The sequence below is a fragment of the Calonectris borealis genome, chromosome W (assembly GCF_964195595.1).
Source record: "Calonectris borealis chromosome W, bCalBor7.hap1.2, whole genome shotgun sequence".
Classification (NCBI taxonomy): Eukaryota; Metazoa; Chordata; class Aves; order Procellariiformes; family Procellariidae; genus Calonectris; species Calonectris borealis.
Window position 1 is genome coordinate 36,133,163 of NC_134351.1, and position 20,433 is coordinate 36,153,595.

Sequence of the window (20,433 nt, forward strand, 5' to 3'; positions counted from 1 at the left end):
TATCTTTATTGGTGCTGCATTTTTGGCCTTCCCAGGTATCCCGGAGGCCCACACCCGTGGATATACCGATCTAAAATTTCTTGGGGTATTTGTTTTGCTTTTTCAGTTTGTATTAGAGCCAGGCTTAAGACTTTGATTAATTGTTCATTTTTAATTTTAAATTCCATTCTATCCCTTTTGAATGTTATTTCTGCTCCCAATTGTTCTAATAAATCTCGCCCCAATAGGGATTTTGGAGAATTTGGCATATACAAAAACTTATTTATCCCTATTTGTTTTCCTAACTTATATTTTAGCGGCTGTAAAAAGAAAGCTTTCTCTTGTTGGCCAGTAGCTACTATTACAGTCACAAAATCCTCATCCACAGGTATTAAGTCTTGGTTTAATACAGAGTAAGAGGCACCCGTGTCTACCAGAAATTCGAAGTCAAATACCTCTCCCATCACAGCATCTAAATCACTCCAATCTGGATCTTGAGTTTTTATAACATCTCAAAAGCTCGGGCTGTCTTTTCAGGGTTATCTCGATAATTGCCCGCTGCTTGTCTCCAATTATTCAAATCTGTGATTGTAAAGGGGACTTTAACGACTATCGGACCTTCCGGTCCCACAGCCTCTCGTAAAGGAGCTTGAATGGGTAATGCACCCCTGCCGCCTTTGTTCCGAGTCCTCCCGGCCACAGGGCTAAAACCTCCGCCTTCCTTTTTCTCAGCAATTTCTAAATCACTCTCACTCGGAGATGAGTCAACACCCCCTCTGCCCCCTTTCTAGCAACCTAGCCTGAGGCGCTATCAACATTTCCAGTTCTTCCTCTTTATCTTGTTCCTTCCTTCTCAAACATCTCTGCCCAATGCTACATGCTGAACAACACCCCTTCAACTTTTCCTGATCCTTCTGTCATTCCTTTTCTAATGCCAATACTAAAGGGTCTTCAGGTGCTAAATTTATACCGCACTCCTTGTGCCATTCCGGATGGTTTCGCAAAGTGAAAAACATATCTGCATACATCACTTCATCCCATTTTACACACGGGAAATCACATAAACAAACAAACTTTTCACATAACAACAACACAAATATTCAATCATTATGACCATAGATAATACCTTTACACAAAACAATCGAAGGGGACTCGAACCCCTTTGTCACTGTCGCGGTTTAACCTGGCAGGGAGCCAAATACCACGCAGCCGCTCACTCACTCCCACACCCTCAGCGGAACGGGGAGAGAATCGGAAGGGTAAGAGTGAGAAAAACTCGTGGGTTGAGATAAAGACAGTTTAATAGAACACAAAAGGAAAAATAATAATGATAATGATAAAATATACAAAATGAGTGATGCACAATGCAATTGCTCACCAACTGCGCTGACCGATAACCAAGTAGCGATCGGTACTTCCTGGATCACGCCTACCGTTCATATACTGAGCATGACGTCACATGGTATGGAATACCCCATTAGCCAGCTGGGCTGGCTGTCCTGATTATGTTCCCTCCCATCTTGTGTACCTAGCTCAGTCAGTAGGCACGGGAGCTGTCCTTGGACTAGGAGGGCACTTAGCAACAACTGAAAACATCAGTGTGTTATCAACATTCTCCTCGTACTAAATCCAAAACACAGCACTAGGAAGAAATTTAACCCTATCCCAGCCAAAACCAGGACAGTATCCACCCTTTATTCCATACCATTTACGTCGTGCTTAGGTCTCACATCTTTTTTTAATACATTTCAATTAACCACCACTATCTTTCTTTATATATACACACATATATATATATATGCACGCACAGATATCATTCCCTTGGTCTAAGGACTATCCCTCTAAAATGTCCCCTGAGTTCATTTAGTCCATGACTTTGGGCTCCATCTGTCATAACAGTCTTTCAGGGCCGAAGAGATGGTGTGCGGTGTTGGGCCGTTGCATCCTGAAGCCAGTTCTTATTTCGGTATTGCTGCGCTCGTCCAGTTCTATCATCGTTGCACTTTGCTCGGTTTCATCGGAGTTAGTTCATTCTTCACTAATCTGGGTGATTTTCACTGCTATACCACTGCTATATCATAGAAATAATGATATAAAATATCATGTAAGAGTTGACATCAAAATTCATTTCATTGGCTATTTTCACCCAAAATCAAATCCCCTTGAGGTACACACCGGACCTCCCCATCCTTTCGCATCACCCACCAAGTGTACCCAGGTCCTTGAGCAAAAGCAATCCCACGGATGGGTTTTCCCTTGCCAGAGGCAGGAGTAACCCAGACTGTCTTCCCCAGCATATTTCTCATATGCACGACAGGGACTTTATCTCCATCTACAGTACATAAGAGTCTTGACTGGGCAGGGCCAGCTCGATTGGCAGATCCCCTGGTGTTGACTAACCAGGTGGCTTTTGCTAAATGTGTGTCCCAATGCTTGAATGTCCCACCACCCATTGCTCTCAGCGTAGTCTTTAGCAGTCCATTGTATCGTTTGATTTTCCCGGAGGCTGGTGCATGGTAGGGGATGTGATAGACCCACTCAATGCCATGCTCTTTGGCCCAGGTGTCTATGAGAGTGTTTCGGAAGTGAGTCCCGTTGTCTGACTCAATTCTTTCTGGGGTGCCATGTCGCCATAAGACTTGCTTTTCAAGGCCCAGGATGGTGTTCCGGGCAGTGGCATGGGGCACAGGGTATGTCTCCAGCCATCCGGTGGTTGCTTCCACCATGGTGAGCACATAGCGCTTACCGTGGCGGGTTTGTGGGAGTGTGATATAATCAATCTGCCAAGCCTCCCCATATTTATATTTCAACCATCGTCCTCCATACCAAAGAGGCTTTACTCGCTTGGCTTGTTTGATTGCAGCGCACGTTTCACATTCGTGGATAACCTGTGCAATAGCGTCCATGGTTAAGTCCACCCCTCGATCATGAGCCCATCTATATGTTGCATCTCTTCCTTGATGGCCTGACGCGTCATGGGCCCACCGAGCAATAAATAATTCACCTTTATGTTGCCAGTCCAGATCCACCTGAGCCACTTCAATCTTAGCAGCCTGGTCCACCTGCTCGTTATTTTGATGTTCCTCACTGGCCCGACTCTTGGGTACGTGAGCATCTACGTGACGTACTTTTACAACCAGGTTCTCTACCCGGGCAGCAATATCTTGCCACAATGTGGCAGCCCAGATGGGTTTACCTCTGTGCTGCCAGTTGTTCTGCTTCCACTGCTGCAACCACCCCCACAGGGCTTTTGCCACCATCCATGAGTCAGTATAGAGATAAAGTACTGGCCATTTTTCTCGTTCAGCAATGTCCAAGGCCAGCTGGATGGCTTTCACCTCTGCAAACTGGCTCGATTCACCTTCTCCTTCAGCAGTTTCTGCAACTTGTCGTATAGGACTCCATACAGCAGCTTTCCACCTCCGATGTTTTCCCACAAGGCGACAGGACCCATCAGTGAACAGGGCATATTGCTTCTCATTTTCTGGTAGTTTATTATACAGTGGGGCTTCTTCAGCACGTGTCACCTCCTCCTCTGGGGATATTCCGAAATCTTTGCCTTCTGGCCAGTTCGTGATCACCTCCAAGATTCCTGGGCGATTGGGGTTTCCTATTTGGGCCCGTTGTGTGATCAGTGCGACCCACTTACTCCACGTAGCATCGGTTGCATGATGTGTAGAGGGGACCCTCCCCTTGAACATCCAGCCCAGCACCGGCAGTCGGGGTGCCAGGAGGAGCTGTGCTTCAGTACCAACCACGTCCGAAGCAGCTCGAATCCCTTCATATGCTGCCAATATCTCCTTCTCATTTGGAGTGTAGCGGGCCTCGGATCCTCTGTATCCCCGACTTCAGAACCCTAAGGGTCGACCTCGAGTCTCCCCTGGTGCTTTCTGCCAGAGGCTCCAGGTAGGGCCATTCTCCCCGGCTGCGGTGTAGAGCACATTCTTTACATCTTGTCCTGCCCAGACTGGCCCAAGGGCTACTGCCTGAACTATCTCCTGTTTAATTTGTTCAAATGCTTGTCGCTGCTCAGGGCCCCATTTGAAGTCATTCTTCTTCCTGGTCACGTGATAGAGAGGGCTTACAATCTGACTGTAATTTGGAATATGCATTCTCCAAAAGCCCACAACACCCAAGAAAGCTTGTATTTCCTTTTTGTTTAGTTGGTGGGGACATGGCCGTTATTTTGTTGATCACATCCATTGGGATCTGACGACGTCCATCTTGCCATTTTATTCCTAAAAACTGGATCTCCTGTGCAGGTCCCTTGACCTTACTTTGTTTTATGGCAAAACCGGCTTTCAGAAGGTTTTGGACTATTCTCTCCCCTTTCTCAAAAAATTCTTCTGCTGTGTTGCCCCATACAATGATGTCATCAATGTATTGCAGGTGTTCCGGAACCTCACCCTGTTCCAGTGCGGTGTGGATCAGTCCATGGCAAATGGTAGGGCTGTGTTTCCACCCCTGGGGCAGTCGGTTCCAGGTGTACTGGACGCCCCTCCTAGTGAAAGCAAACTGTGGCCTGCACTCTGCCGCCAAAGGGATTGAGAAGAACGCATTAGCAATGTCAGTTGTGGCGTACCACTTGGCTGCCTTTGACTCCAGTTCGTATTGAATTTCTAGCATGTCCGGCATGGCAGCACTCAGTGGTGGCGTGACTTCATTCAGGCCACGATAGTCTACTGTTAGTCTCCACTCTCCATTGGACTGGCACTGGCCATATGGGACTGTTAATGGGTGAGCGAGTCTTGCTGATCACTCCTTGGCTCTCCAGTCGACGAATCAGCTTACGGATGGGAAGCAGGGAGTCTCGGTTGGTGCGGTATTGCCGCCGGTGCACTGTTGTGGTAGCGATTGGTACCTGCTGTTCCTCAACCCTCAGCAACCCCACAACAGAAGGGTCCTCTGAGAGACCGGGCAAGGTGGACAGCTGTTTAATTTCCTCCGTCTCCAGGGCAGCTATACCAAAAGCCCACCGGTACCCTTTTGGGTCTTTGAAATACTGTCTCCTGAGGTAGTCTATGCCAAGGATGCACGGAGCCTCTGGGCCAGTCACAATGGGGTGCTTCTGCCACTCCTTCCCGGTTAGGCTCACTTCGGCCTCCAATACAGTTAACTCTTGGGATCCCCCTGTCACTCCAGAAATACAGATGGGTTCTGCCCCTTTATAGTTTGATGGCATCAGGGTACACTGTGCACCGGTGTCTACCAGAGCCTTATACTCCTGTGGATCTGATGTGCCAGGCCATCGAATCCACACAGTCCAGTAAACCCGGTTGTCCCTTTCCTCCACCTGGCTGGAGGCAGGGCCCCTCTAGTTCTGGTCATAGTATCCATCTCTCACTTCTTGCACACGTGAGTTAAGAACTTCTTCATTGCAATTACAATCCAAAGTAAGATCAGCCCTTCTACTCTGTCTGGGGAACTGTTCACTGGAAACTGGACCGTCGTGAGACAGGTTTTTCCTGACAACTGGAGCAGCATTTTTCCTGGGAGAACCCCCTTGTGTGATTGTTTTTCCTTGCAACTCACGTACACGTGCCTCTAGGATGAAGGTAGGTTTTCCATCCCACTGCCTCATGTCCTCTCCGTGGTCACGCAGGTAAAACCACAGGGTGCCCCGTGGTGTGTACTTTCCATATCCTCTCTCTTGAGGAGAAAAACGCTGACTTCTAATGGCTGAGATACTGGTCCGTACAGGTGGAGAATAGGACATACCCTCTTCGAGTTGCTGGACCTCCCGGGACAGTTTCTCCACAGCCGAGACAAGGGAGGAGGAGATAGTTTCTTCAAAATCCCGAAGTCTGCTAACTAAGACATCCACCGTTGGTGCTTCTTCCTCTGCCCAGGACAGTACTGCCAATGAACTGGCAGACGATGCTGGTGCGCTCCGTACCAACTTCCGCCACATGGGTTGCGTGCACTGGACTTCATCTGGATCTTTGGGTGTTTGGACATCGTCCAGGTCACTATAAACCACCTCCAGCATGCCTAGTTCTCTCAGGTACTGGATACCTCTCTCCATAGTGGTCCACTTGCCTAGGCGATATATAACATCTTCCTTGAAGGGATACCTTTCCTTCACGCCTGACAGCAGTCGCCTCCAGAGGCTGAGGACCTGTGTCCCTTTTCCAATTGCTTTGTCAATACCCGCTTCCCTAGCAAGGGATCCCAGCTGTTTGGCTTCCTTCCCCTCTAATTCCAGGCTACTGGCCCCATTATCCCAGCATCGGAGCAGCCAGGTAACAATATGCTCGCCCGGACGACGGCCGAAATCTTTCCGCATATCTCGCAACTCATTCAGGGATAGGGATCGGGTGGTTTCTGTCTCGTTTATGAGTTCTTCCTCTTCCTCCTCCCCTCCTCGTGATGGCCCTGCTTTTCCATCATCCTTTTCTACACGACCTGACTTCAGCTTCAAAGATTTCTTCTTCTGTACAGGGGCGACAGATACCAGCGACGGTTGGTCCTCTGGTTCAGCTGTAGTACCCGTCGCGAGGGTTTGGGTAGCTGCAGTGCCTGTCGCGGGGTTTGGAGTACTTGTAGTGACTGTTGCCGGGGTTTGAGTGGCTGCAGTGCTTGTCGCACTGGTTGGAGTAACTGCAGTGACTGTTGGCGGAGTTTGAGTAGCTGCAGTGCCTTTTGTGGGGGTTGGAGTAACTGTAGTGACTGTTGCCGGGGTCTGAGTAGCCATAGTGGTTGTCGTGGGGGTTGAAGTAGCCACGGTGCCTGTCGCAGGGGTTTGAGTAGCCACAGTGGTTGTCGTGCGGGTTGAAGTAGCTACAGTGCCTGCCGTGGGGGGTTGAGTAGTCACCGTATCTGTTGCTGGGGTTGATCTCTGGACAGTATTCCTGAATAGCTGTTTAACTCTAAACAAGGCCTGAACCACATTCAGGAGACATAGCAATATGATCATGCTTATTTGAACGTCCCAAGGATATTCAAAGTTCTCAGGGAATATTGTGGACGTCTTCATGAAGAGGATAGAGGAAAAAGGAGTTTCTGAAGATATGGAAGGGAAGGTGAACAAGTGGGAGAAAGTGTCCCATCCTGTCTGCCCCCTAAATTCATCCTCTGAGGTGAAGACATAAGAAGTGTAATTATTAATAGTTTCCAAAAGATAGCTCCCGAAGAACAGGAATGATGGCAGTGCTGAGTACAGGCTCGTGACCAATAATTTTATCATAACATAAAGCCAGGTCACACAGTATAGCAAAGCAATGACCTTAATCCATTTCCCAGAGATGACCAACCCCACATACAAACTGATAATCAGCAGTATAGACAGCCAGTAAGGTGCTATATACCACAACTCCAAAAACAGATCCAACAACTCTGAGAGCAAATAAATCAACATTGTGAACATCGAGTACTAAACTGATATAATGAATGCTTATAACAAATTTGTTTTAACCCGTTCGGGTCAGATGTGTCGTTATCTCAACCCTTCGAGCCCCACGTTGGGTGCCAAAAAGGACTGTTGCGGTTTAACCTGGCAGGCAGCCAAATACCACGCAGCCGCTCACTCACTCCCACACCCTCAGCGGAACGGGGAGAGAATCGGAAGGGTAAGAGTGAGAAAAACTCGTGGGTTGAGATAAAGACAGTTTAATAGAACAGAAAAAGGGAAAATAATAATGATAATGATAAAATATACAAAATGAGTGATGCACAATGCAATTGCTCACCACCCGCGCTGACCGATAACCAAGTAGCGATCGGTACTTCCTGGATCACGCCTACCGTTCATATACTGAGCATGACGTCACATGGTATGGAATACCCCATTAGCCAGCTGGGCTGGCTGTCCTGATTATGTTCCCTCCCATCTTGTGTACCTAGCTCAGTCAGTAGGCACGGGAGCTGTCCTTGGACTAGGAGGGCACTTAGCAACAACTGAAAACATCAGTGTGTTATCAACATTCTCCTCATACTAAATCCAAAACACAGCACTAGGAAGAAATTTAACCCTATCCCAGCCGAAACCAGGACAGTCACTCTCAGCAAACAGACAAATATTTACAATAGTTACTGTGGGCTTATTCAGATTTTACCAAATGGGGGCTCTTTTTCACAATGCCTCCAACCTGTTGACCCCCCATTCTGCTTGCCTACACGAAGTGTAGTTAAAATTAGATTTAAAATCACTAAAATTTCTCCACCCCCAACACCCAAAGCAGTACACTGGCTCGCCTCGCGAGTCTATTGATAGGGAGCAATATCATAAGTCTCAAATTGATGTAGTGGATATAGAATCATAGAATCATAGAATCATTAAGGTTGGAAAAGATCTCTAAGATCATCGAGTCCAACCGTCAACCCAACACCACCGTACCCACTACACCATGTCCCTAAGCGCCTCATCTACACGTCTTTTAAATACTTCCAGGGATGGTGACTTAACCGCTTCTCTGGGCAGCCTGTTCCAAGGCCTGACCACTCTTTCAGTAAAGAAATTTCGCATGAGAAATATAGAGAGTTTTTTGGAGGCTTCTTCATTTCACTATCTTAATCACCTTTTCGTGCCTCAAACACCAGGTTTCTATAATAGGCCAGCAACTATTACATTTATTGCATAGAGAAGGGTAAGCCTTTTCTCTCTTAACTAAACCAAATTTGACATGTAGGACAAATTATTTCATTCCCATCGTTTACAGTTATCCTCTGATTACACCAAATATACTCCAATATAAATATAGGGGTACAACTATTTTCAGTATGTAGGGGACATTTTTCTCAGAAACTCATACATATGTCATTTCATCCGCTTTGTTCGACTCCGGCCGCTCTCCTCACGGAGAACACGGAACCGTGGATCAGAACTCCACACTCGCTTCGCAGCTGCTCTGCGTCTCACACGTACAGTACAGACACTCAGTCACACAAACGGGCCCGTTATGCTTCTCACTCACACCACAAACTGTATCAATTAGAATAATAATCAAGCTCACATATAGCATAAATCGTTAACCGTAAACCATTTGCGACAAGTCCACACAGATCAGTTTAAACCATACTACACAGTACCGGATTTTACAACAGATGACTATTATTATGGCAATGCCACATAGAACTCCTATCACTACAGTTAGGAGACCCCAAGGCACTTGAGGATACCACCTTATGGGGACTCAAACCCTAAACCCCAACTTTTCAAGGGGTGAGCACCAATGCTCTTTACCTCGCGTAGGACGTCTCCTCACGACTTACAGGTATCCCCTTACTCATTACAACGTAAGAATACCTTTATCAAATAGATAGTCCTTTGTCTGCTCCTGCGGTGATCCGGATGAGGCGAGGAGTCCCAAGGGAGTCCTTTTTCTCAGCGGGTCCCGCAGGCAAGCAGAGGAGGTCCCACCTGGGGTGCCAATCTGAAACGAAGAAGTCTCCGAAAAACTCTCTAAGACTCAATTTAGAGTTTTAGAAAGCAGGTATTCTTTATTGCAGCACTGGATGCACAGGGGATCGCTCCACCTAGTGTGCGTGCCAAATCACTTAACCATAGAAGTTATATACAGTTGGACTATACATATTCATTACATTTCCCAGAATTCATTAACATATGCAAAAGTCTCAGCCTTCACACATACTTAGTTCTAGCTCCTGGCTTAAGTAGCGCAATTCTCACTAGCACCACCCTCTTATCTCAAGATACAAGGTTGGCCTCCTTATCTAGAATACTAAGTTTCAAGGCCTTTTTATCTACTATGTGTCAGGTCGGCCTATTCACAAGGTATTCCTAACCATCTTCCTAACGTACTTGACGTTAATCCCTATCAGGAGGATGGTTGAAATATAAATATGGGGAGGCCTGGCAGATTGATTATATCACACTCCCACAAACCTGCAAGGCAAGTGCTATGTGCTCACCATGGTGGAAGTAACCACAGGATGGTTAGAAACATATCCCGTGCCCCATGCCACCGCAAGGAACACCATCCTGGGCCTTGAAAAGCAAGTCCTATGGCGATATGGCACCCCAGAAAGAATTGAGTCAGACAACGGGACTCACTTCCGAAACACCCTCATAGACACCTGGGCCAAAGAGCACGGCATTGAGTGGGTCTATCACATCCCCTACCATGCACCAGCCTCCGGGAAAATCGAACGATACAATGGACTGCTAAAGACTACGCTGAGAGCAGTGGGTGGTGGGACATTCAAGCATTGGGATACACATTTAGCAAAAGCCACCTGGTTAGTCAACACCAGGGGATCTGTTAATCGAGCTGGCCCTGCCCAATCAAAACCCTTATGTACTGTAGAGGGGGATAAAGTCCCTGTCGTGCATATAAGGAATATGCTGGGGAAGACAGTCTGGGTTACTCCTGCCTCTGGCAAGGGAAAACCCATTCGTGGGATTGCTTTTGCTCAAGGACCTGGGTGCACTTGGTGGGTAATGCGAAAGGATGGGGAAGTCTGGTGTGTACCTCAAGGGGATTTAATTTTGGGTGAAAATAGCCAATGAACCAAATTGTATGATGTTAATTACTATATAATACTGTATGTCATGACTTCTATGGTTACCATATGCCATATTAACCATATTACAGTAAGAATCACCCAGATTAATGAAGAATGAACTCCGATGAAACCGAGCAAAGTGCAACGATGATAGAACCGGACGAGCGCAGCGATAATGGAACCAGAACTGGCCTCAGCATGGAACAGTCCAACACCACACACCATCTCTCCTGCCCTGCAAGACTGTTATGACAGATGGAGCCCAAAGTCATGGGCTAAATGAACTCAACAGACATTTTAGAAGGATGGCCCATTGTGGAGAAGAATTGTGGAGTTGGGAGTTTCGGCCAAGATAAGACAGGAATTTGGCCTGTGCGCTGAGAACTAGCAGACGCGCACATACGCCTGAGATAAGACCTGAACACCTGGCTTAGTTGTCTCCTTTGTAAGGAAACTGAAAATATCAAGAGAATTATGTAACTGGTTAACCGTGAGAATAAGCGGATCTGAGAGCAGTCGTGTGGATCATTGCCAAAAGGAAGAGAGACTGTTTTTCTTAGTTAATAAGGGATACGAATTGGGTGTTGACTGGGGGAGACAGCGGGACCTCCCCGTTATGGTAAAGGATATATTCTCCTGTATTGTAACAATAAACGATTCTGCGCATGCTTATGTGAGAGTCCGTGCAATCATACACCACAAATGGCGCCCAACGTGGGGCACGATTGAAAAAAAAAAAAAAGACGACGACCTGAAGAAAGAAGGTCTTGAAGAAAGGAAATAGAAATATCCGGTGGTGTACCCCTGTTGAGCTGGACGGAGGATAAACGGAGGATCAACTTATTGAGCTCGATTCATCACCGGTCGCAGGATGATTCAGGTGAGCAGCTGCGGGGAAGTTATACGAACTTTATACATTAGTCATGGGGCAGTCGGCATCTCAGTCACAGAAGCTTCAACTTGAAATATTTCAATGTATTTTAAAGGAACAAGGTTTTAAGGTCGCTCCAATACAATTGGTGAGACTCCTTGCGTGGATCCGGGATCACTGCCCTTGGTTCCCTTCTGTAGGAACGGCTGGGTGTTATGATTTAAAGCAATGGCAAAAAGTGGGTGAGGAATTACAGACTAAACAGATTTTGCAACTAGAAGTTCCAGAGGGAATATTGATTACCTGGCGAGTTGTGTATACGGCTCTGCAAAAGTTACGCCCTGCCGAACAGGTGTTGCAAAACGTGACTGATCCAGCAATACCGGGGGGAGAATCAAAAGATGGGGAAGATTCGTTTGAACTGTTGGCTCCTGATGAAACTGTAATGCCTCAGGCGGAGCCCCCGCCTCTGAAGGATGATTCGGAGCCAGACGATCCCTTTGACACGGGCTCGATAGACCCCGAACGGGAGCCTGATTTATACCCTCCACTCTCGCCAGTTAAAGCAATGGCTGCATCCGCGCCAACGGCAGATGAAATTTTACAGCGACAGAGACAAAAGACACTTTCTCGGTTGTCCGTCATGAAACCACCACCATTTGCGCCTCCCCCCCCCCGAGGAGATCCACTGCGGGGATCCGCGCACCTCCACCACATATCAGCCTTTATGTACGGTACCGCCAAGGCTGTCCTTTGATGAGTGTTGTACGGAGGTATTAAAAAAGGGGGATATAATGCTTCTCCAGGCAATGCCTGTAATTTATTGACCTGGCAGAGCGCCAGAGTATGCTCATTTACCATATGAGGTGGTTAAGGAGATGCGCAAATCGATAAAGGAGTACGGGTTACAGGCTTCATTTACTATAAACTTATTGCAAGCAATAGGGGAATCTTATACGATGACTCCTTTAGATTGGAAGTCTATATTACGCCTTGTTTTGTCAGCGGTGCAGTATTCTGTGTGATTTTTTGAGTATCGTGAACTTGTTATTGCAAAGGTAATGGACAATTTGGACAATTTGCAACTACCCTATGGGCGAGATCAAATGTTAGGTGAAGGGAATTGGGCGTCACCTGCTGCACAAGCCACCTTGCCCCGTGAACTGCTTACACAGGCAGCTGATTTGGCTATGAAAGCATTAAGGCGAGTGCCGGATTCTGGCAAGCCGGAATCATCATTTGCTACGATCCGGCAAGGGGCGCAAGAACCCTATGAGCAATTTTTAGATCGATTACAAACCGCTATACAACGTCAAATAGAGTCTCCTGAAGCCGCCGAGTTGTTGCTTTTTCAGCTTGCAATTGAGAATGCTAATTCTGATTGTAGAAAAGCTATAGATCCCGTTCGGAATCGGGCAAAGACTTTAACTGATTTGATCAGAGCTTGTCAAAATGTGGGGTCAGAACAGTTTAAAGTGGAGGTATTAGCAGCGGCGTTGGCTCAACAACTAACGGTGGCTCGAGCGGCGACTAAGTGTTTTGTATGTGGCCAGGAAGGTCATATTAAAACAGATTGCCCCAGAGCAAGACGAGGAACAAAGGGCCAAATTAAAGGTCCCGCTCAGCTGTGTCCTCGTTGTCAGAAAGGATATCACTGGGGTAACCAATGTCGATCCAAATTTGATAAGAATGCTAACCTGCTCCCAGGACTGATGCAGGGAAACGGGAGGAGGGGCGCGAGGTCCGGCGCCCCGAGAACCTTCAACAGGACCCTGATTTCAGGGCCGGTGGCTCAAGCCTCAACCTGGGGGGTGAATTTGCACGAAGTAAATGTGAACAATTGCCAACCGTCCATGCCCTTAAGCCAGCTACGTTCGGAAGCGCCGGGTTGGATCTGGCCACCAGCCAATCAACAGTAATACGAGATCAATCTGTTAACATACTCCCCACTGGAGTGTACGGCCCTTTACCAGCAGGGTTTTGTGCCTTATTGATAGGACGTTCCTCAACCTCCAAGGCAGGACTTTTTGTCCTTCCTGGAGTGATTGATACTGATTATACTGGGGAAATTAAAATTATGGCTTGGACTCCTACTCCTCCGTGTACTATTCCCACGGGGGAGCGCGTTGCTCAGCTAATTTTGTTACCTAATGTTCAAAGGGAGAAGGGAGATCCTATATTAGGCCAGCAGAGGGGGTCAGCAGGATTTGGAAGCACAGGTTTGCCTCGAATATTCTGGACTCAAAAGATAACTACGGGTCAGCCTATGTTGATGTGTAAAGTAAATGGCCGTGCTTTTACTGGACTGGTGGATACAGGGGCGGATGTCTCGATAATTCAGAGATCTGAATGGTCCTCTGATTGGCCATTAGTACAAGTTTTTGCTGCCGTTACCGGAGTTGGTGGTACCCAAATACCATGGCAGAGCTTGCATTCTTTACTGGTGGAAGGTCCGGAAAATAAACATGCCATGCTGAAACCCTATGTTTTAAATGTCCCATGTACCCTATGGGGACGTGATCTGTTGCAACAATGGAATGTAGCACTTAACGACACATTTTTAATGAAGGCCACTGAAGTACAGCCACGCCTGAAACTGACTTGGCTTACAGACAAGCCAGTGTGGGTTGATCAGTGGCCTTTGAAAGGTGAGCGGCTAGAAAAAGCTTGGGAATTAGTACAGGAGCAATTACAATTAGGACACATAGTGCCATCCACCAGTCCTTGGAACATGCCTATTTTTGTCATACCTAAAAAATCAGGAAAATGGAGATTGTTACAGGATTTGCGAGCTATTAATGCCGTTATGGTATCCATGGGGGCCTTGCAGCCCGGGACCCCAAATCCTACCATGATCCCTGATGATTGGCATTTAAAAGTTATTGATCTCAAAGACTGCTTTTTTACAATTTATCTACACCCAGAGGATTGTATTCGGTTTGCTTTTTCTGTTCCTAAAATTAACAATGATCGACCTATGCAACGGTTCCATTGGGTTGTTTTACCTCAAGGCATGAAGAATAGTCCTACCATTTGTCAAATATAGTGGTGGGAGAGGCACTTTTGTCAATTCGTCAACCGTATAAAAATATTGTATTGTATCATTATATGGAAGATATCTTGTTGGCAGCTGAGACAGAATCATATCTCTCAAATTTTTGAGTGTTTGTCCACAGAATTACATCGATATGGATTTCAGATAGCAGCAGAGAAGGTACAGTCAGTTTCTCCTTGGAAATACCTAGGCTGGAAACTCTTCGAGTCGCATGTGTGTCCACAAGCCTTGCGGCTTGCCACTACTGTAAGTACTCTGAACGATCTACAGAAGTTGTTGGGCACAATCAATTGGGTGCGACCTCTATTGGGAATTACCACCCATGAACTGTCACCTTTGTTCTCGTTGCTGAAAGGGGATCCTGTTTTGGTATCCCCCAGATCTCTTTCGGAACCAGCCCAAGAAGCATTGCAACAGGTAATGGATAAAATTAATGATACCTTCGCACATCGAATCTGGCTATCATTGCCAGTTCGATTGTTCCTTATTTACCACTCTTTTCAGCCGTTTGCCTTACTGGGACAATGGGATGCTAGGGTACAAACTGAAAAGGATGCCTTATGCATTCTGGAATGGCTGTTTTTACCTCACTCATTTAGTAAGACGTTGACCACTGCAATTGAAATGATCTCTCGTTTGATATCACAAGGTCGACTACGATGTCAACAATTGACAGGTCGAGATCCAGATGTTATGCATTTGCCTTTCACAGGAGATGAATTTTGGACATTATTACAAAACAGCCTGAGTTTTCAGATTGCAATGGCGGATTACGTTAATTCCATAGAACACAATTTACCACGCCATCGACTTTTGAATTCCTTACAGTCTCTACCACTACAGCCACGCATACTATTAAGTTCTGTGCCTATTCCACAGGTGCAAACTGTTTTCATTGATGGATCTGGAAAAACAGGTAAAGCTGTAGTGGCGTGGAAGACGCCGGGAGGACAGAAAACGTCTGAACACCAAGTGGAGGAAGCAGATCAGGCCTCCTGGTCTTCGGATGTTACTTCTCTACCTGGATCTATGCAGGTAGTTGAATTAGCAGCTGCTGTTTGCGCTTTTGAATTGTTTTCTCAAATACCACTTAATATAGTGGCAGACTCAGCTTATGTCACAGGCATAGTACAGCGCATAGAGACTGCATTTATTCGAGAAGTAGATAATAAGCAGCTATTTTCTTTGCTAATACAGTTAGCACAGCTGCTGCGTGTTAGACGATTTCCATATTTTATTATGCATATCCGATCTCATACTAATTTACCAGGACCGCTCATTTCCGGTAATGCTGCTGCGGATGCACTCACTCTGATGGCAGTCCTACCTCGCCGTTTGGAACAAGCAAAATTATCCCATGAATTTTTTCATCAGAATGCTCGCTCCTTACGGAAGCGGTTTTCTCTTACAACTGAACAGGCCCAGGACATCGTTCATGCTTGCCCGGATTGTCAGCGGCTCACGCCAATGCCAGTAGTATCTGCTGTGAATCCCAGGGGACTGACTTCCAATGAACTATGGCAGATGGATGTTACTCATGTTTCCTCCTTTGGTCGTTTGCGCTTTGTTCATGTGTCTGTTGATACCTTTTCTGGGTTTTTGGTCACAACGGCTCATAGGGGTGAACGTGTTCGTGATGTTATCAAACATCTTCTTCGATGCTTTGCAGTATTGGGGGTCCCCCGTAAACTCAAAACAGATAATGGACCTGCCTATGTCTCTAAACGGTTGTTATTATTCCTACAGGCATGGGGCGTGTATCATGTTACAGGTATTCCGCATTCCCCCACAGGTCAAGCAATTGTGGAACGTGCTCACTCTTCCTTAAAGCTGATTCTTGAAAAACAAAAAAGGGGGAATCCGCTGGGAACTACCCCTCAGGAGATGTTAGATAAAGCCACATATGTATTAAATTTTTTAAATTTGTCAGGGACAAAGCAGCAATATCATTCAGCTGCTGACCGGCATTTTCGAACAGGAGAGGTTACTGAAGTGTATCCGAAGGTATTTTATAAACACTTAGAATCTGGTCTATGGAAAGGTCCGGTTCCCTTGCTTACCTGGGGACGGGGATACGCTTGTGTTTCTCTTCCTACAGGCCCATATTGGGTCCCTGCGAAGAATGTCAAGCCAGCGCAAGTGTTGGCAGATGGCCCAGAAAAAGGACCCGAGGAAAAACAACGAGAGGATGCTGCTCCTACGACGGTTCGGTAATGCAATCAGGTCAACATCAGTAATATGGTCTACAGTGCTGTTTTCTGTTCAATCTTGTCCCACGATAATGCTATGGGGAATTGGCACTACCATGATGTTTCAGCCTGTGGAAGCTCACGTTTATTGGGCACATGTGGTGGACCCTCCTTTTTTCCGACCTTTGACATGGTGGGACGCGTCGTTACCGATTAGCAATAGTGATACTTTATGGTCAGGTGGCATTTGGGTTCCCCCATCTCTAGATGGGAAAAATGATACATATCATGCTAATGACACAATGTTTGTTTCTGATTTTCCTCCATTATGTCTTACCGTAGATAATAAGTCAGAGTATTGTGTGATCGTTGAAACACAGCAACACTTAGCAGCAGTGTCACATGGAAAACGGGCGAACCTTACTATGGTCACCATTCCTGGGTTGACATCGAAAAATACTATTGATAATGATATGTTAATTGGTGACTTTGTTCCTGATTTTCCGCAATGCGTTTTGCACAAACTCTCATCGATCACACAATTTGGTTGGAAGCCATGCTTGGGAGAACGGCCTCAAGAACAAAATTTAACCGTTGGTCATATTATAGATTGGGGCCTTATGGGTCATTTTGGGATCCATCTTTGAATCAATCTGTTTTGCCTTTTCAGAAAGCCAACCATTCAATAGTCTGGCACAATGGTGGGTCCGCAGGACCCATCCTGCAGATGGAGTATAATGGTTCATTTTCTCCTCCACAACCGAATGTGTGGCGTTTAGCTTTGCCCTTTTTTACAAGGCAACTATCTCATGTATGGATTGTCAATAAAACACAAGCTAATCTGAGTATAATACATGAAATTAATGTGACGGTATGTACTACTCATCCTTATCTTTTTGCTATGACTTCGCGTGTAAACATTACTCGATGTAATCACTCCTTTTGTATTCAGCTTTATTCTCCTTCTTTTAGAAGTTGTATATCTAAACATGATTTTAATGAAACTGCTTATATTTTTCCCCTTCGACGTCGGGCAGAACTATGGATACCAGTTAATTTAACCAGACAGTGGGAAGGGGAGGATGGTTTGGATAGATTTCTTAGAATTCTAGTAGAAGATATAGATAAGTCTAAGAAAAGAGCAAAACGATTCTTAGGTTGGTTAATTTTTGCAATTATTTCTGCTGTTATTATTTTAGCAAGTGTCACTGCAGCTATCGCTTCCTTGACACAATCCGTAAAAACTGCACATGAGGTAAGTGAGGCATTAACCAATGTTACTAAAGAATTCCAAATCCAAGAGAAAGTTGATGAGGAGGTATTATCTCGGCTACAAGCCCTAGAGGCTACTGTGATGTGGTTGGGGGATCGGCAGGAAGCGTTAAAACCGAGAGTTAGTCTGCCGTGTGATTGGGAACATGTACACAAATCTTTATGTGTAACCCCCTTACCATGGAATTCATCACAACATGATTGGACTTTTATTAAGCGACATTTGATGGGAGCATTCGATTTGTCATTGCAGCGAAATATTCAATCTTTACACGATCAGCTGCAGGATCAGATTCACAGATTACAGGAATTGACTAGCCAAAGTGTGTTTGACAGGTTACAGCAAGACTTGTCTTGGATAAATCCAAAAAATTGGTTTAATGGTCTCAATCTATGCATGTGGGTGTTTATTGGCATAGGGGCAGGAATGTTTATTTTGTTCCTAGTGTTCCTGCAGGTCCTTCGGTCTGCGATCCGCAACGTGCGCAAAATAGAAGCTCGCGTCATGGTGACCCTACTTACCAATGGGGTGGTGATAAACAAAAAAGGGGGAAATGTGGAGAACTGTGGAGTTGGGAGTTTCAGCCAAGATAAGACAGGAATTCGGCCTGTGCGCTGAGAACTAGCAGACACGCACATACGCCTGAGATAAGATGTGAACACCTGGCTTAGTTGTCTCCTTTGTAAGGAAACTGAAAACATCAAGAGAATTATGTAACTGGTTAACCGTGAGAATAAGCGGATCTGAGAGCAGTCGTGTGGATCATTGCCAAAAGGAAGAGAGACTGTTTTTCTTAGTTAATAAGGGATACGAATTGGGTGTTGACTGGGGGAGACAGCGGGACCTCCCCGTTATGGTAAAGGATATATTCTCCTGTATTGTAACAATAAACGATTCTGTGCATGCTTATGTGAGAGTCCGTGCAATCATACACCACAGCCCATGGACTAAGGGAATGATATCTGTGTATGTGTATATATATCAAAAGGCAGGAAAAGTGGTGATGACTAGTTGGAATATATTGGAAAATGTGAGACCTGGGCATGACGTAGATGGTATAGAATAAGGGGTGGATACTGTCCTGGTTCCGGCTCGGACAGAGTTAACTTTCTTCCCAGTAGCTTGGGGGGTGTCCTGTGTTTTGGGTTTGGTATGAGAGGAGTGTTGATGGCCCATTGATGCTTTGGTTGTTGCTGGATGGTGCTTGCACCAGGGAGACTTTTGTTTTCTCTTTTCGGCCTCCCATGCCCTGCCACGTGCAGGGCAAGCTGGGGCGGGGCCGGGGAGCACAGCCGGGGTGGTTGACCCAGCTGGCCAATGGGATATTCTATACCATGTGACATCATGCTCAGTATAAAAACCAGGGGTGTAGGGGGGCTCACGCCCTGTTCGTGACACGCGGTCGGTGAGCAGTTGCATTGTGCATTGCCTGCTTTGTATATTCTGTTGTTGTTGTTGTTCTCATTGTTATTATTACTGTTCTACTTCATTTTATTTCCATTATTAAACTGTTCTTATCTCAACCCGGGAGTTTTCCTACTTGTGCCCTCCTGATTCTCTCCCCCATCCCACCGGAGCTGGGGGGGTGAGCGAGCGGCTGCGTGGGGTTTATTTGCTGGCTGGGGTTAAACCACGACAACTGGAAGGGGTGGTTGGTCCTGCCAGCCAATCACAACAGACCATGTGACTGGAAGAGGGGAGTGACTTCTGGGACAAATGGCCCCTGAGACTTCTGGGATGTGGCGGGATTTCTGCCAGAAGCTGGTGGGAGGGGCACCTGTCACTTCTTATCTTGTATATCAATGGTACCTATACTACTTTCGCTGATGGGCTCAGCTTTGGCAGTGGGTCCATTGCCAAGATGGCTGGAACTGGCTGTGTACGTCACTGGGCAGCCCCTCACCTCTTCCCTCAGAGGCCACCGCTGCAGCCCCCACAGTACCAAAACCTTGTCACATATACACAATACACCTTGTTATCTCTTCAGGTTACGCTCAGTCCCTTTGGTGAGGCAGCAGGCAGTGCAGGAAGTTGGAGCCAATGCATAGCAGTTTCTATTTGACACTCCTTGTTTCTTACTCTTTTATTCCACTGCTGCTTCCTTCTTACTTAGTTCCTCTGCTATGGTGTGGGCTTATCCACAGGCTGCAGTCCCTTTGGGCACATTACCATCTCCACCATGGAGTGCCTCCTACTGCTCTGGCCTTGTTTTTCATTTTTTTACGGCCCTTTTCTTAAATATGCTTTTACAGAGGTGCCACAAACTCGCCTAACTGGTCAGCTTTGGCCTGCAGTGGGGCCGTTGCCAAGACAGTTGGAACAGGCTGTGACTGGCACAGGGCAGCCCCTTCTATCTTCTCACAGAGGCCATACCTACAGCCCCCTCCCCCCATCGTTTTTACCCAATAATACACCTTACTATTTATAATCCCAGTTATTACTTTCATGCCTATGGGTACCTTTCCAATAAATTGTTCTGCTTAGTATAATTGGTTTCAGGAGTCTAGAAGACAGTAGGAACTACAAAATAGAATGCACATTTAATTCTCTTGCAGTAATCAGGAAGAATCCTGAAATCTCCTTTGTGTATTCTCTTGGTTAA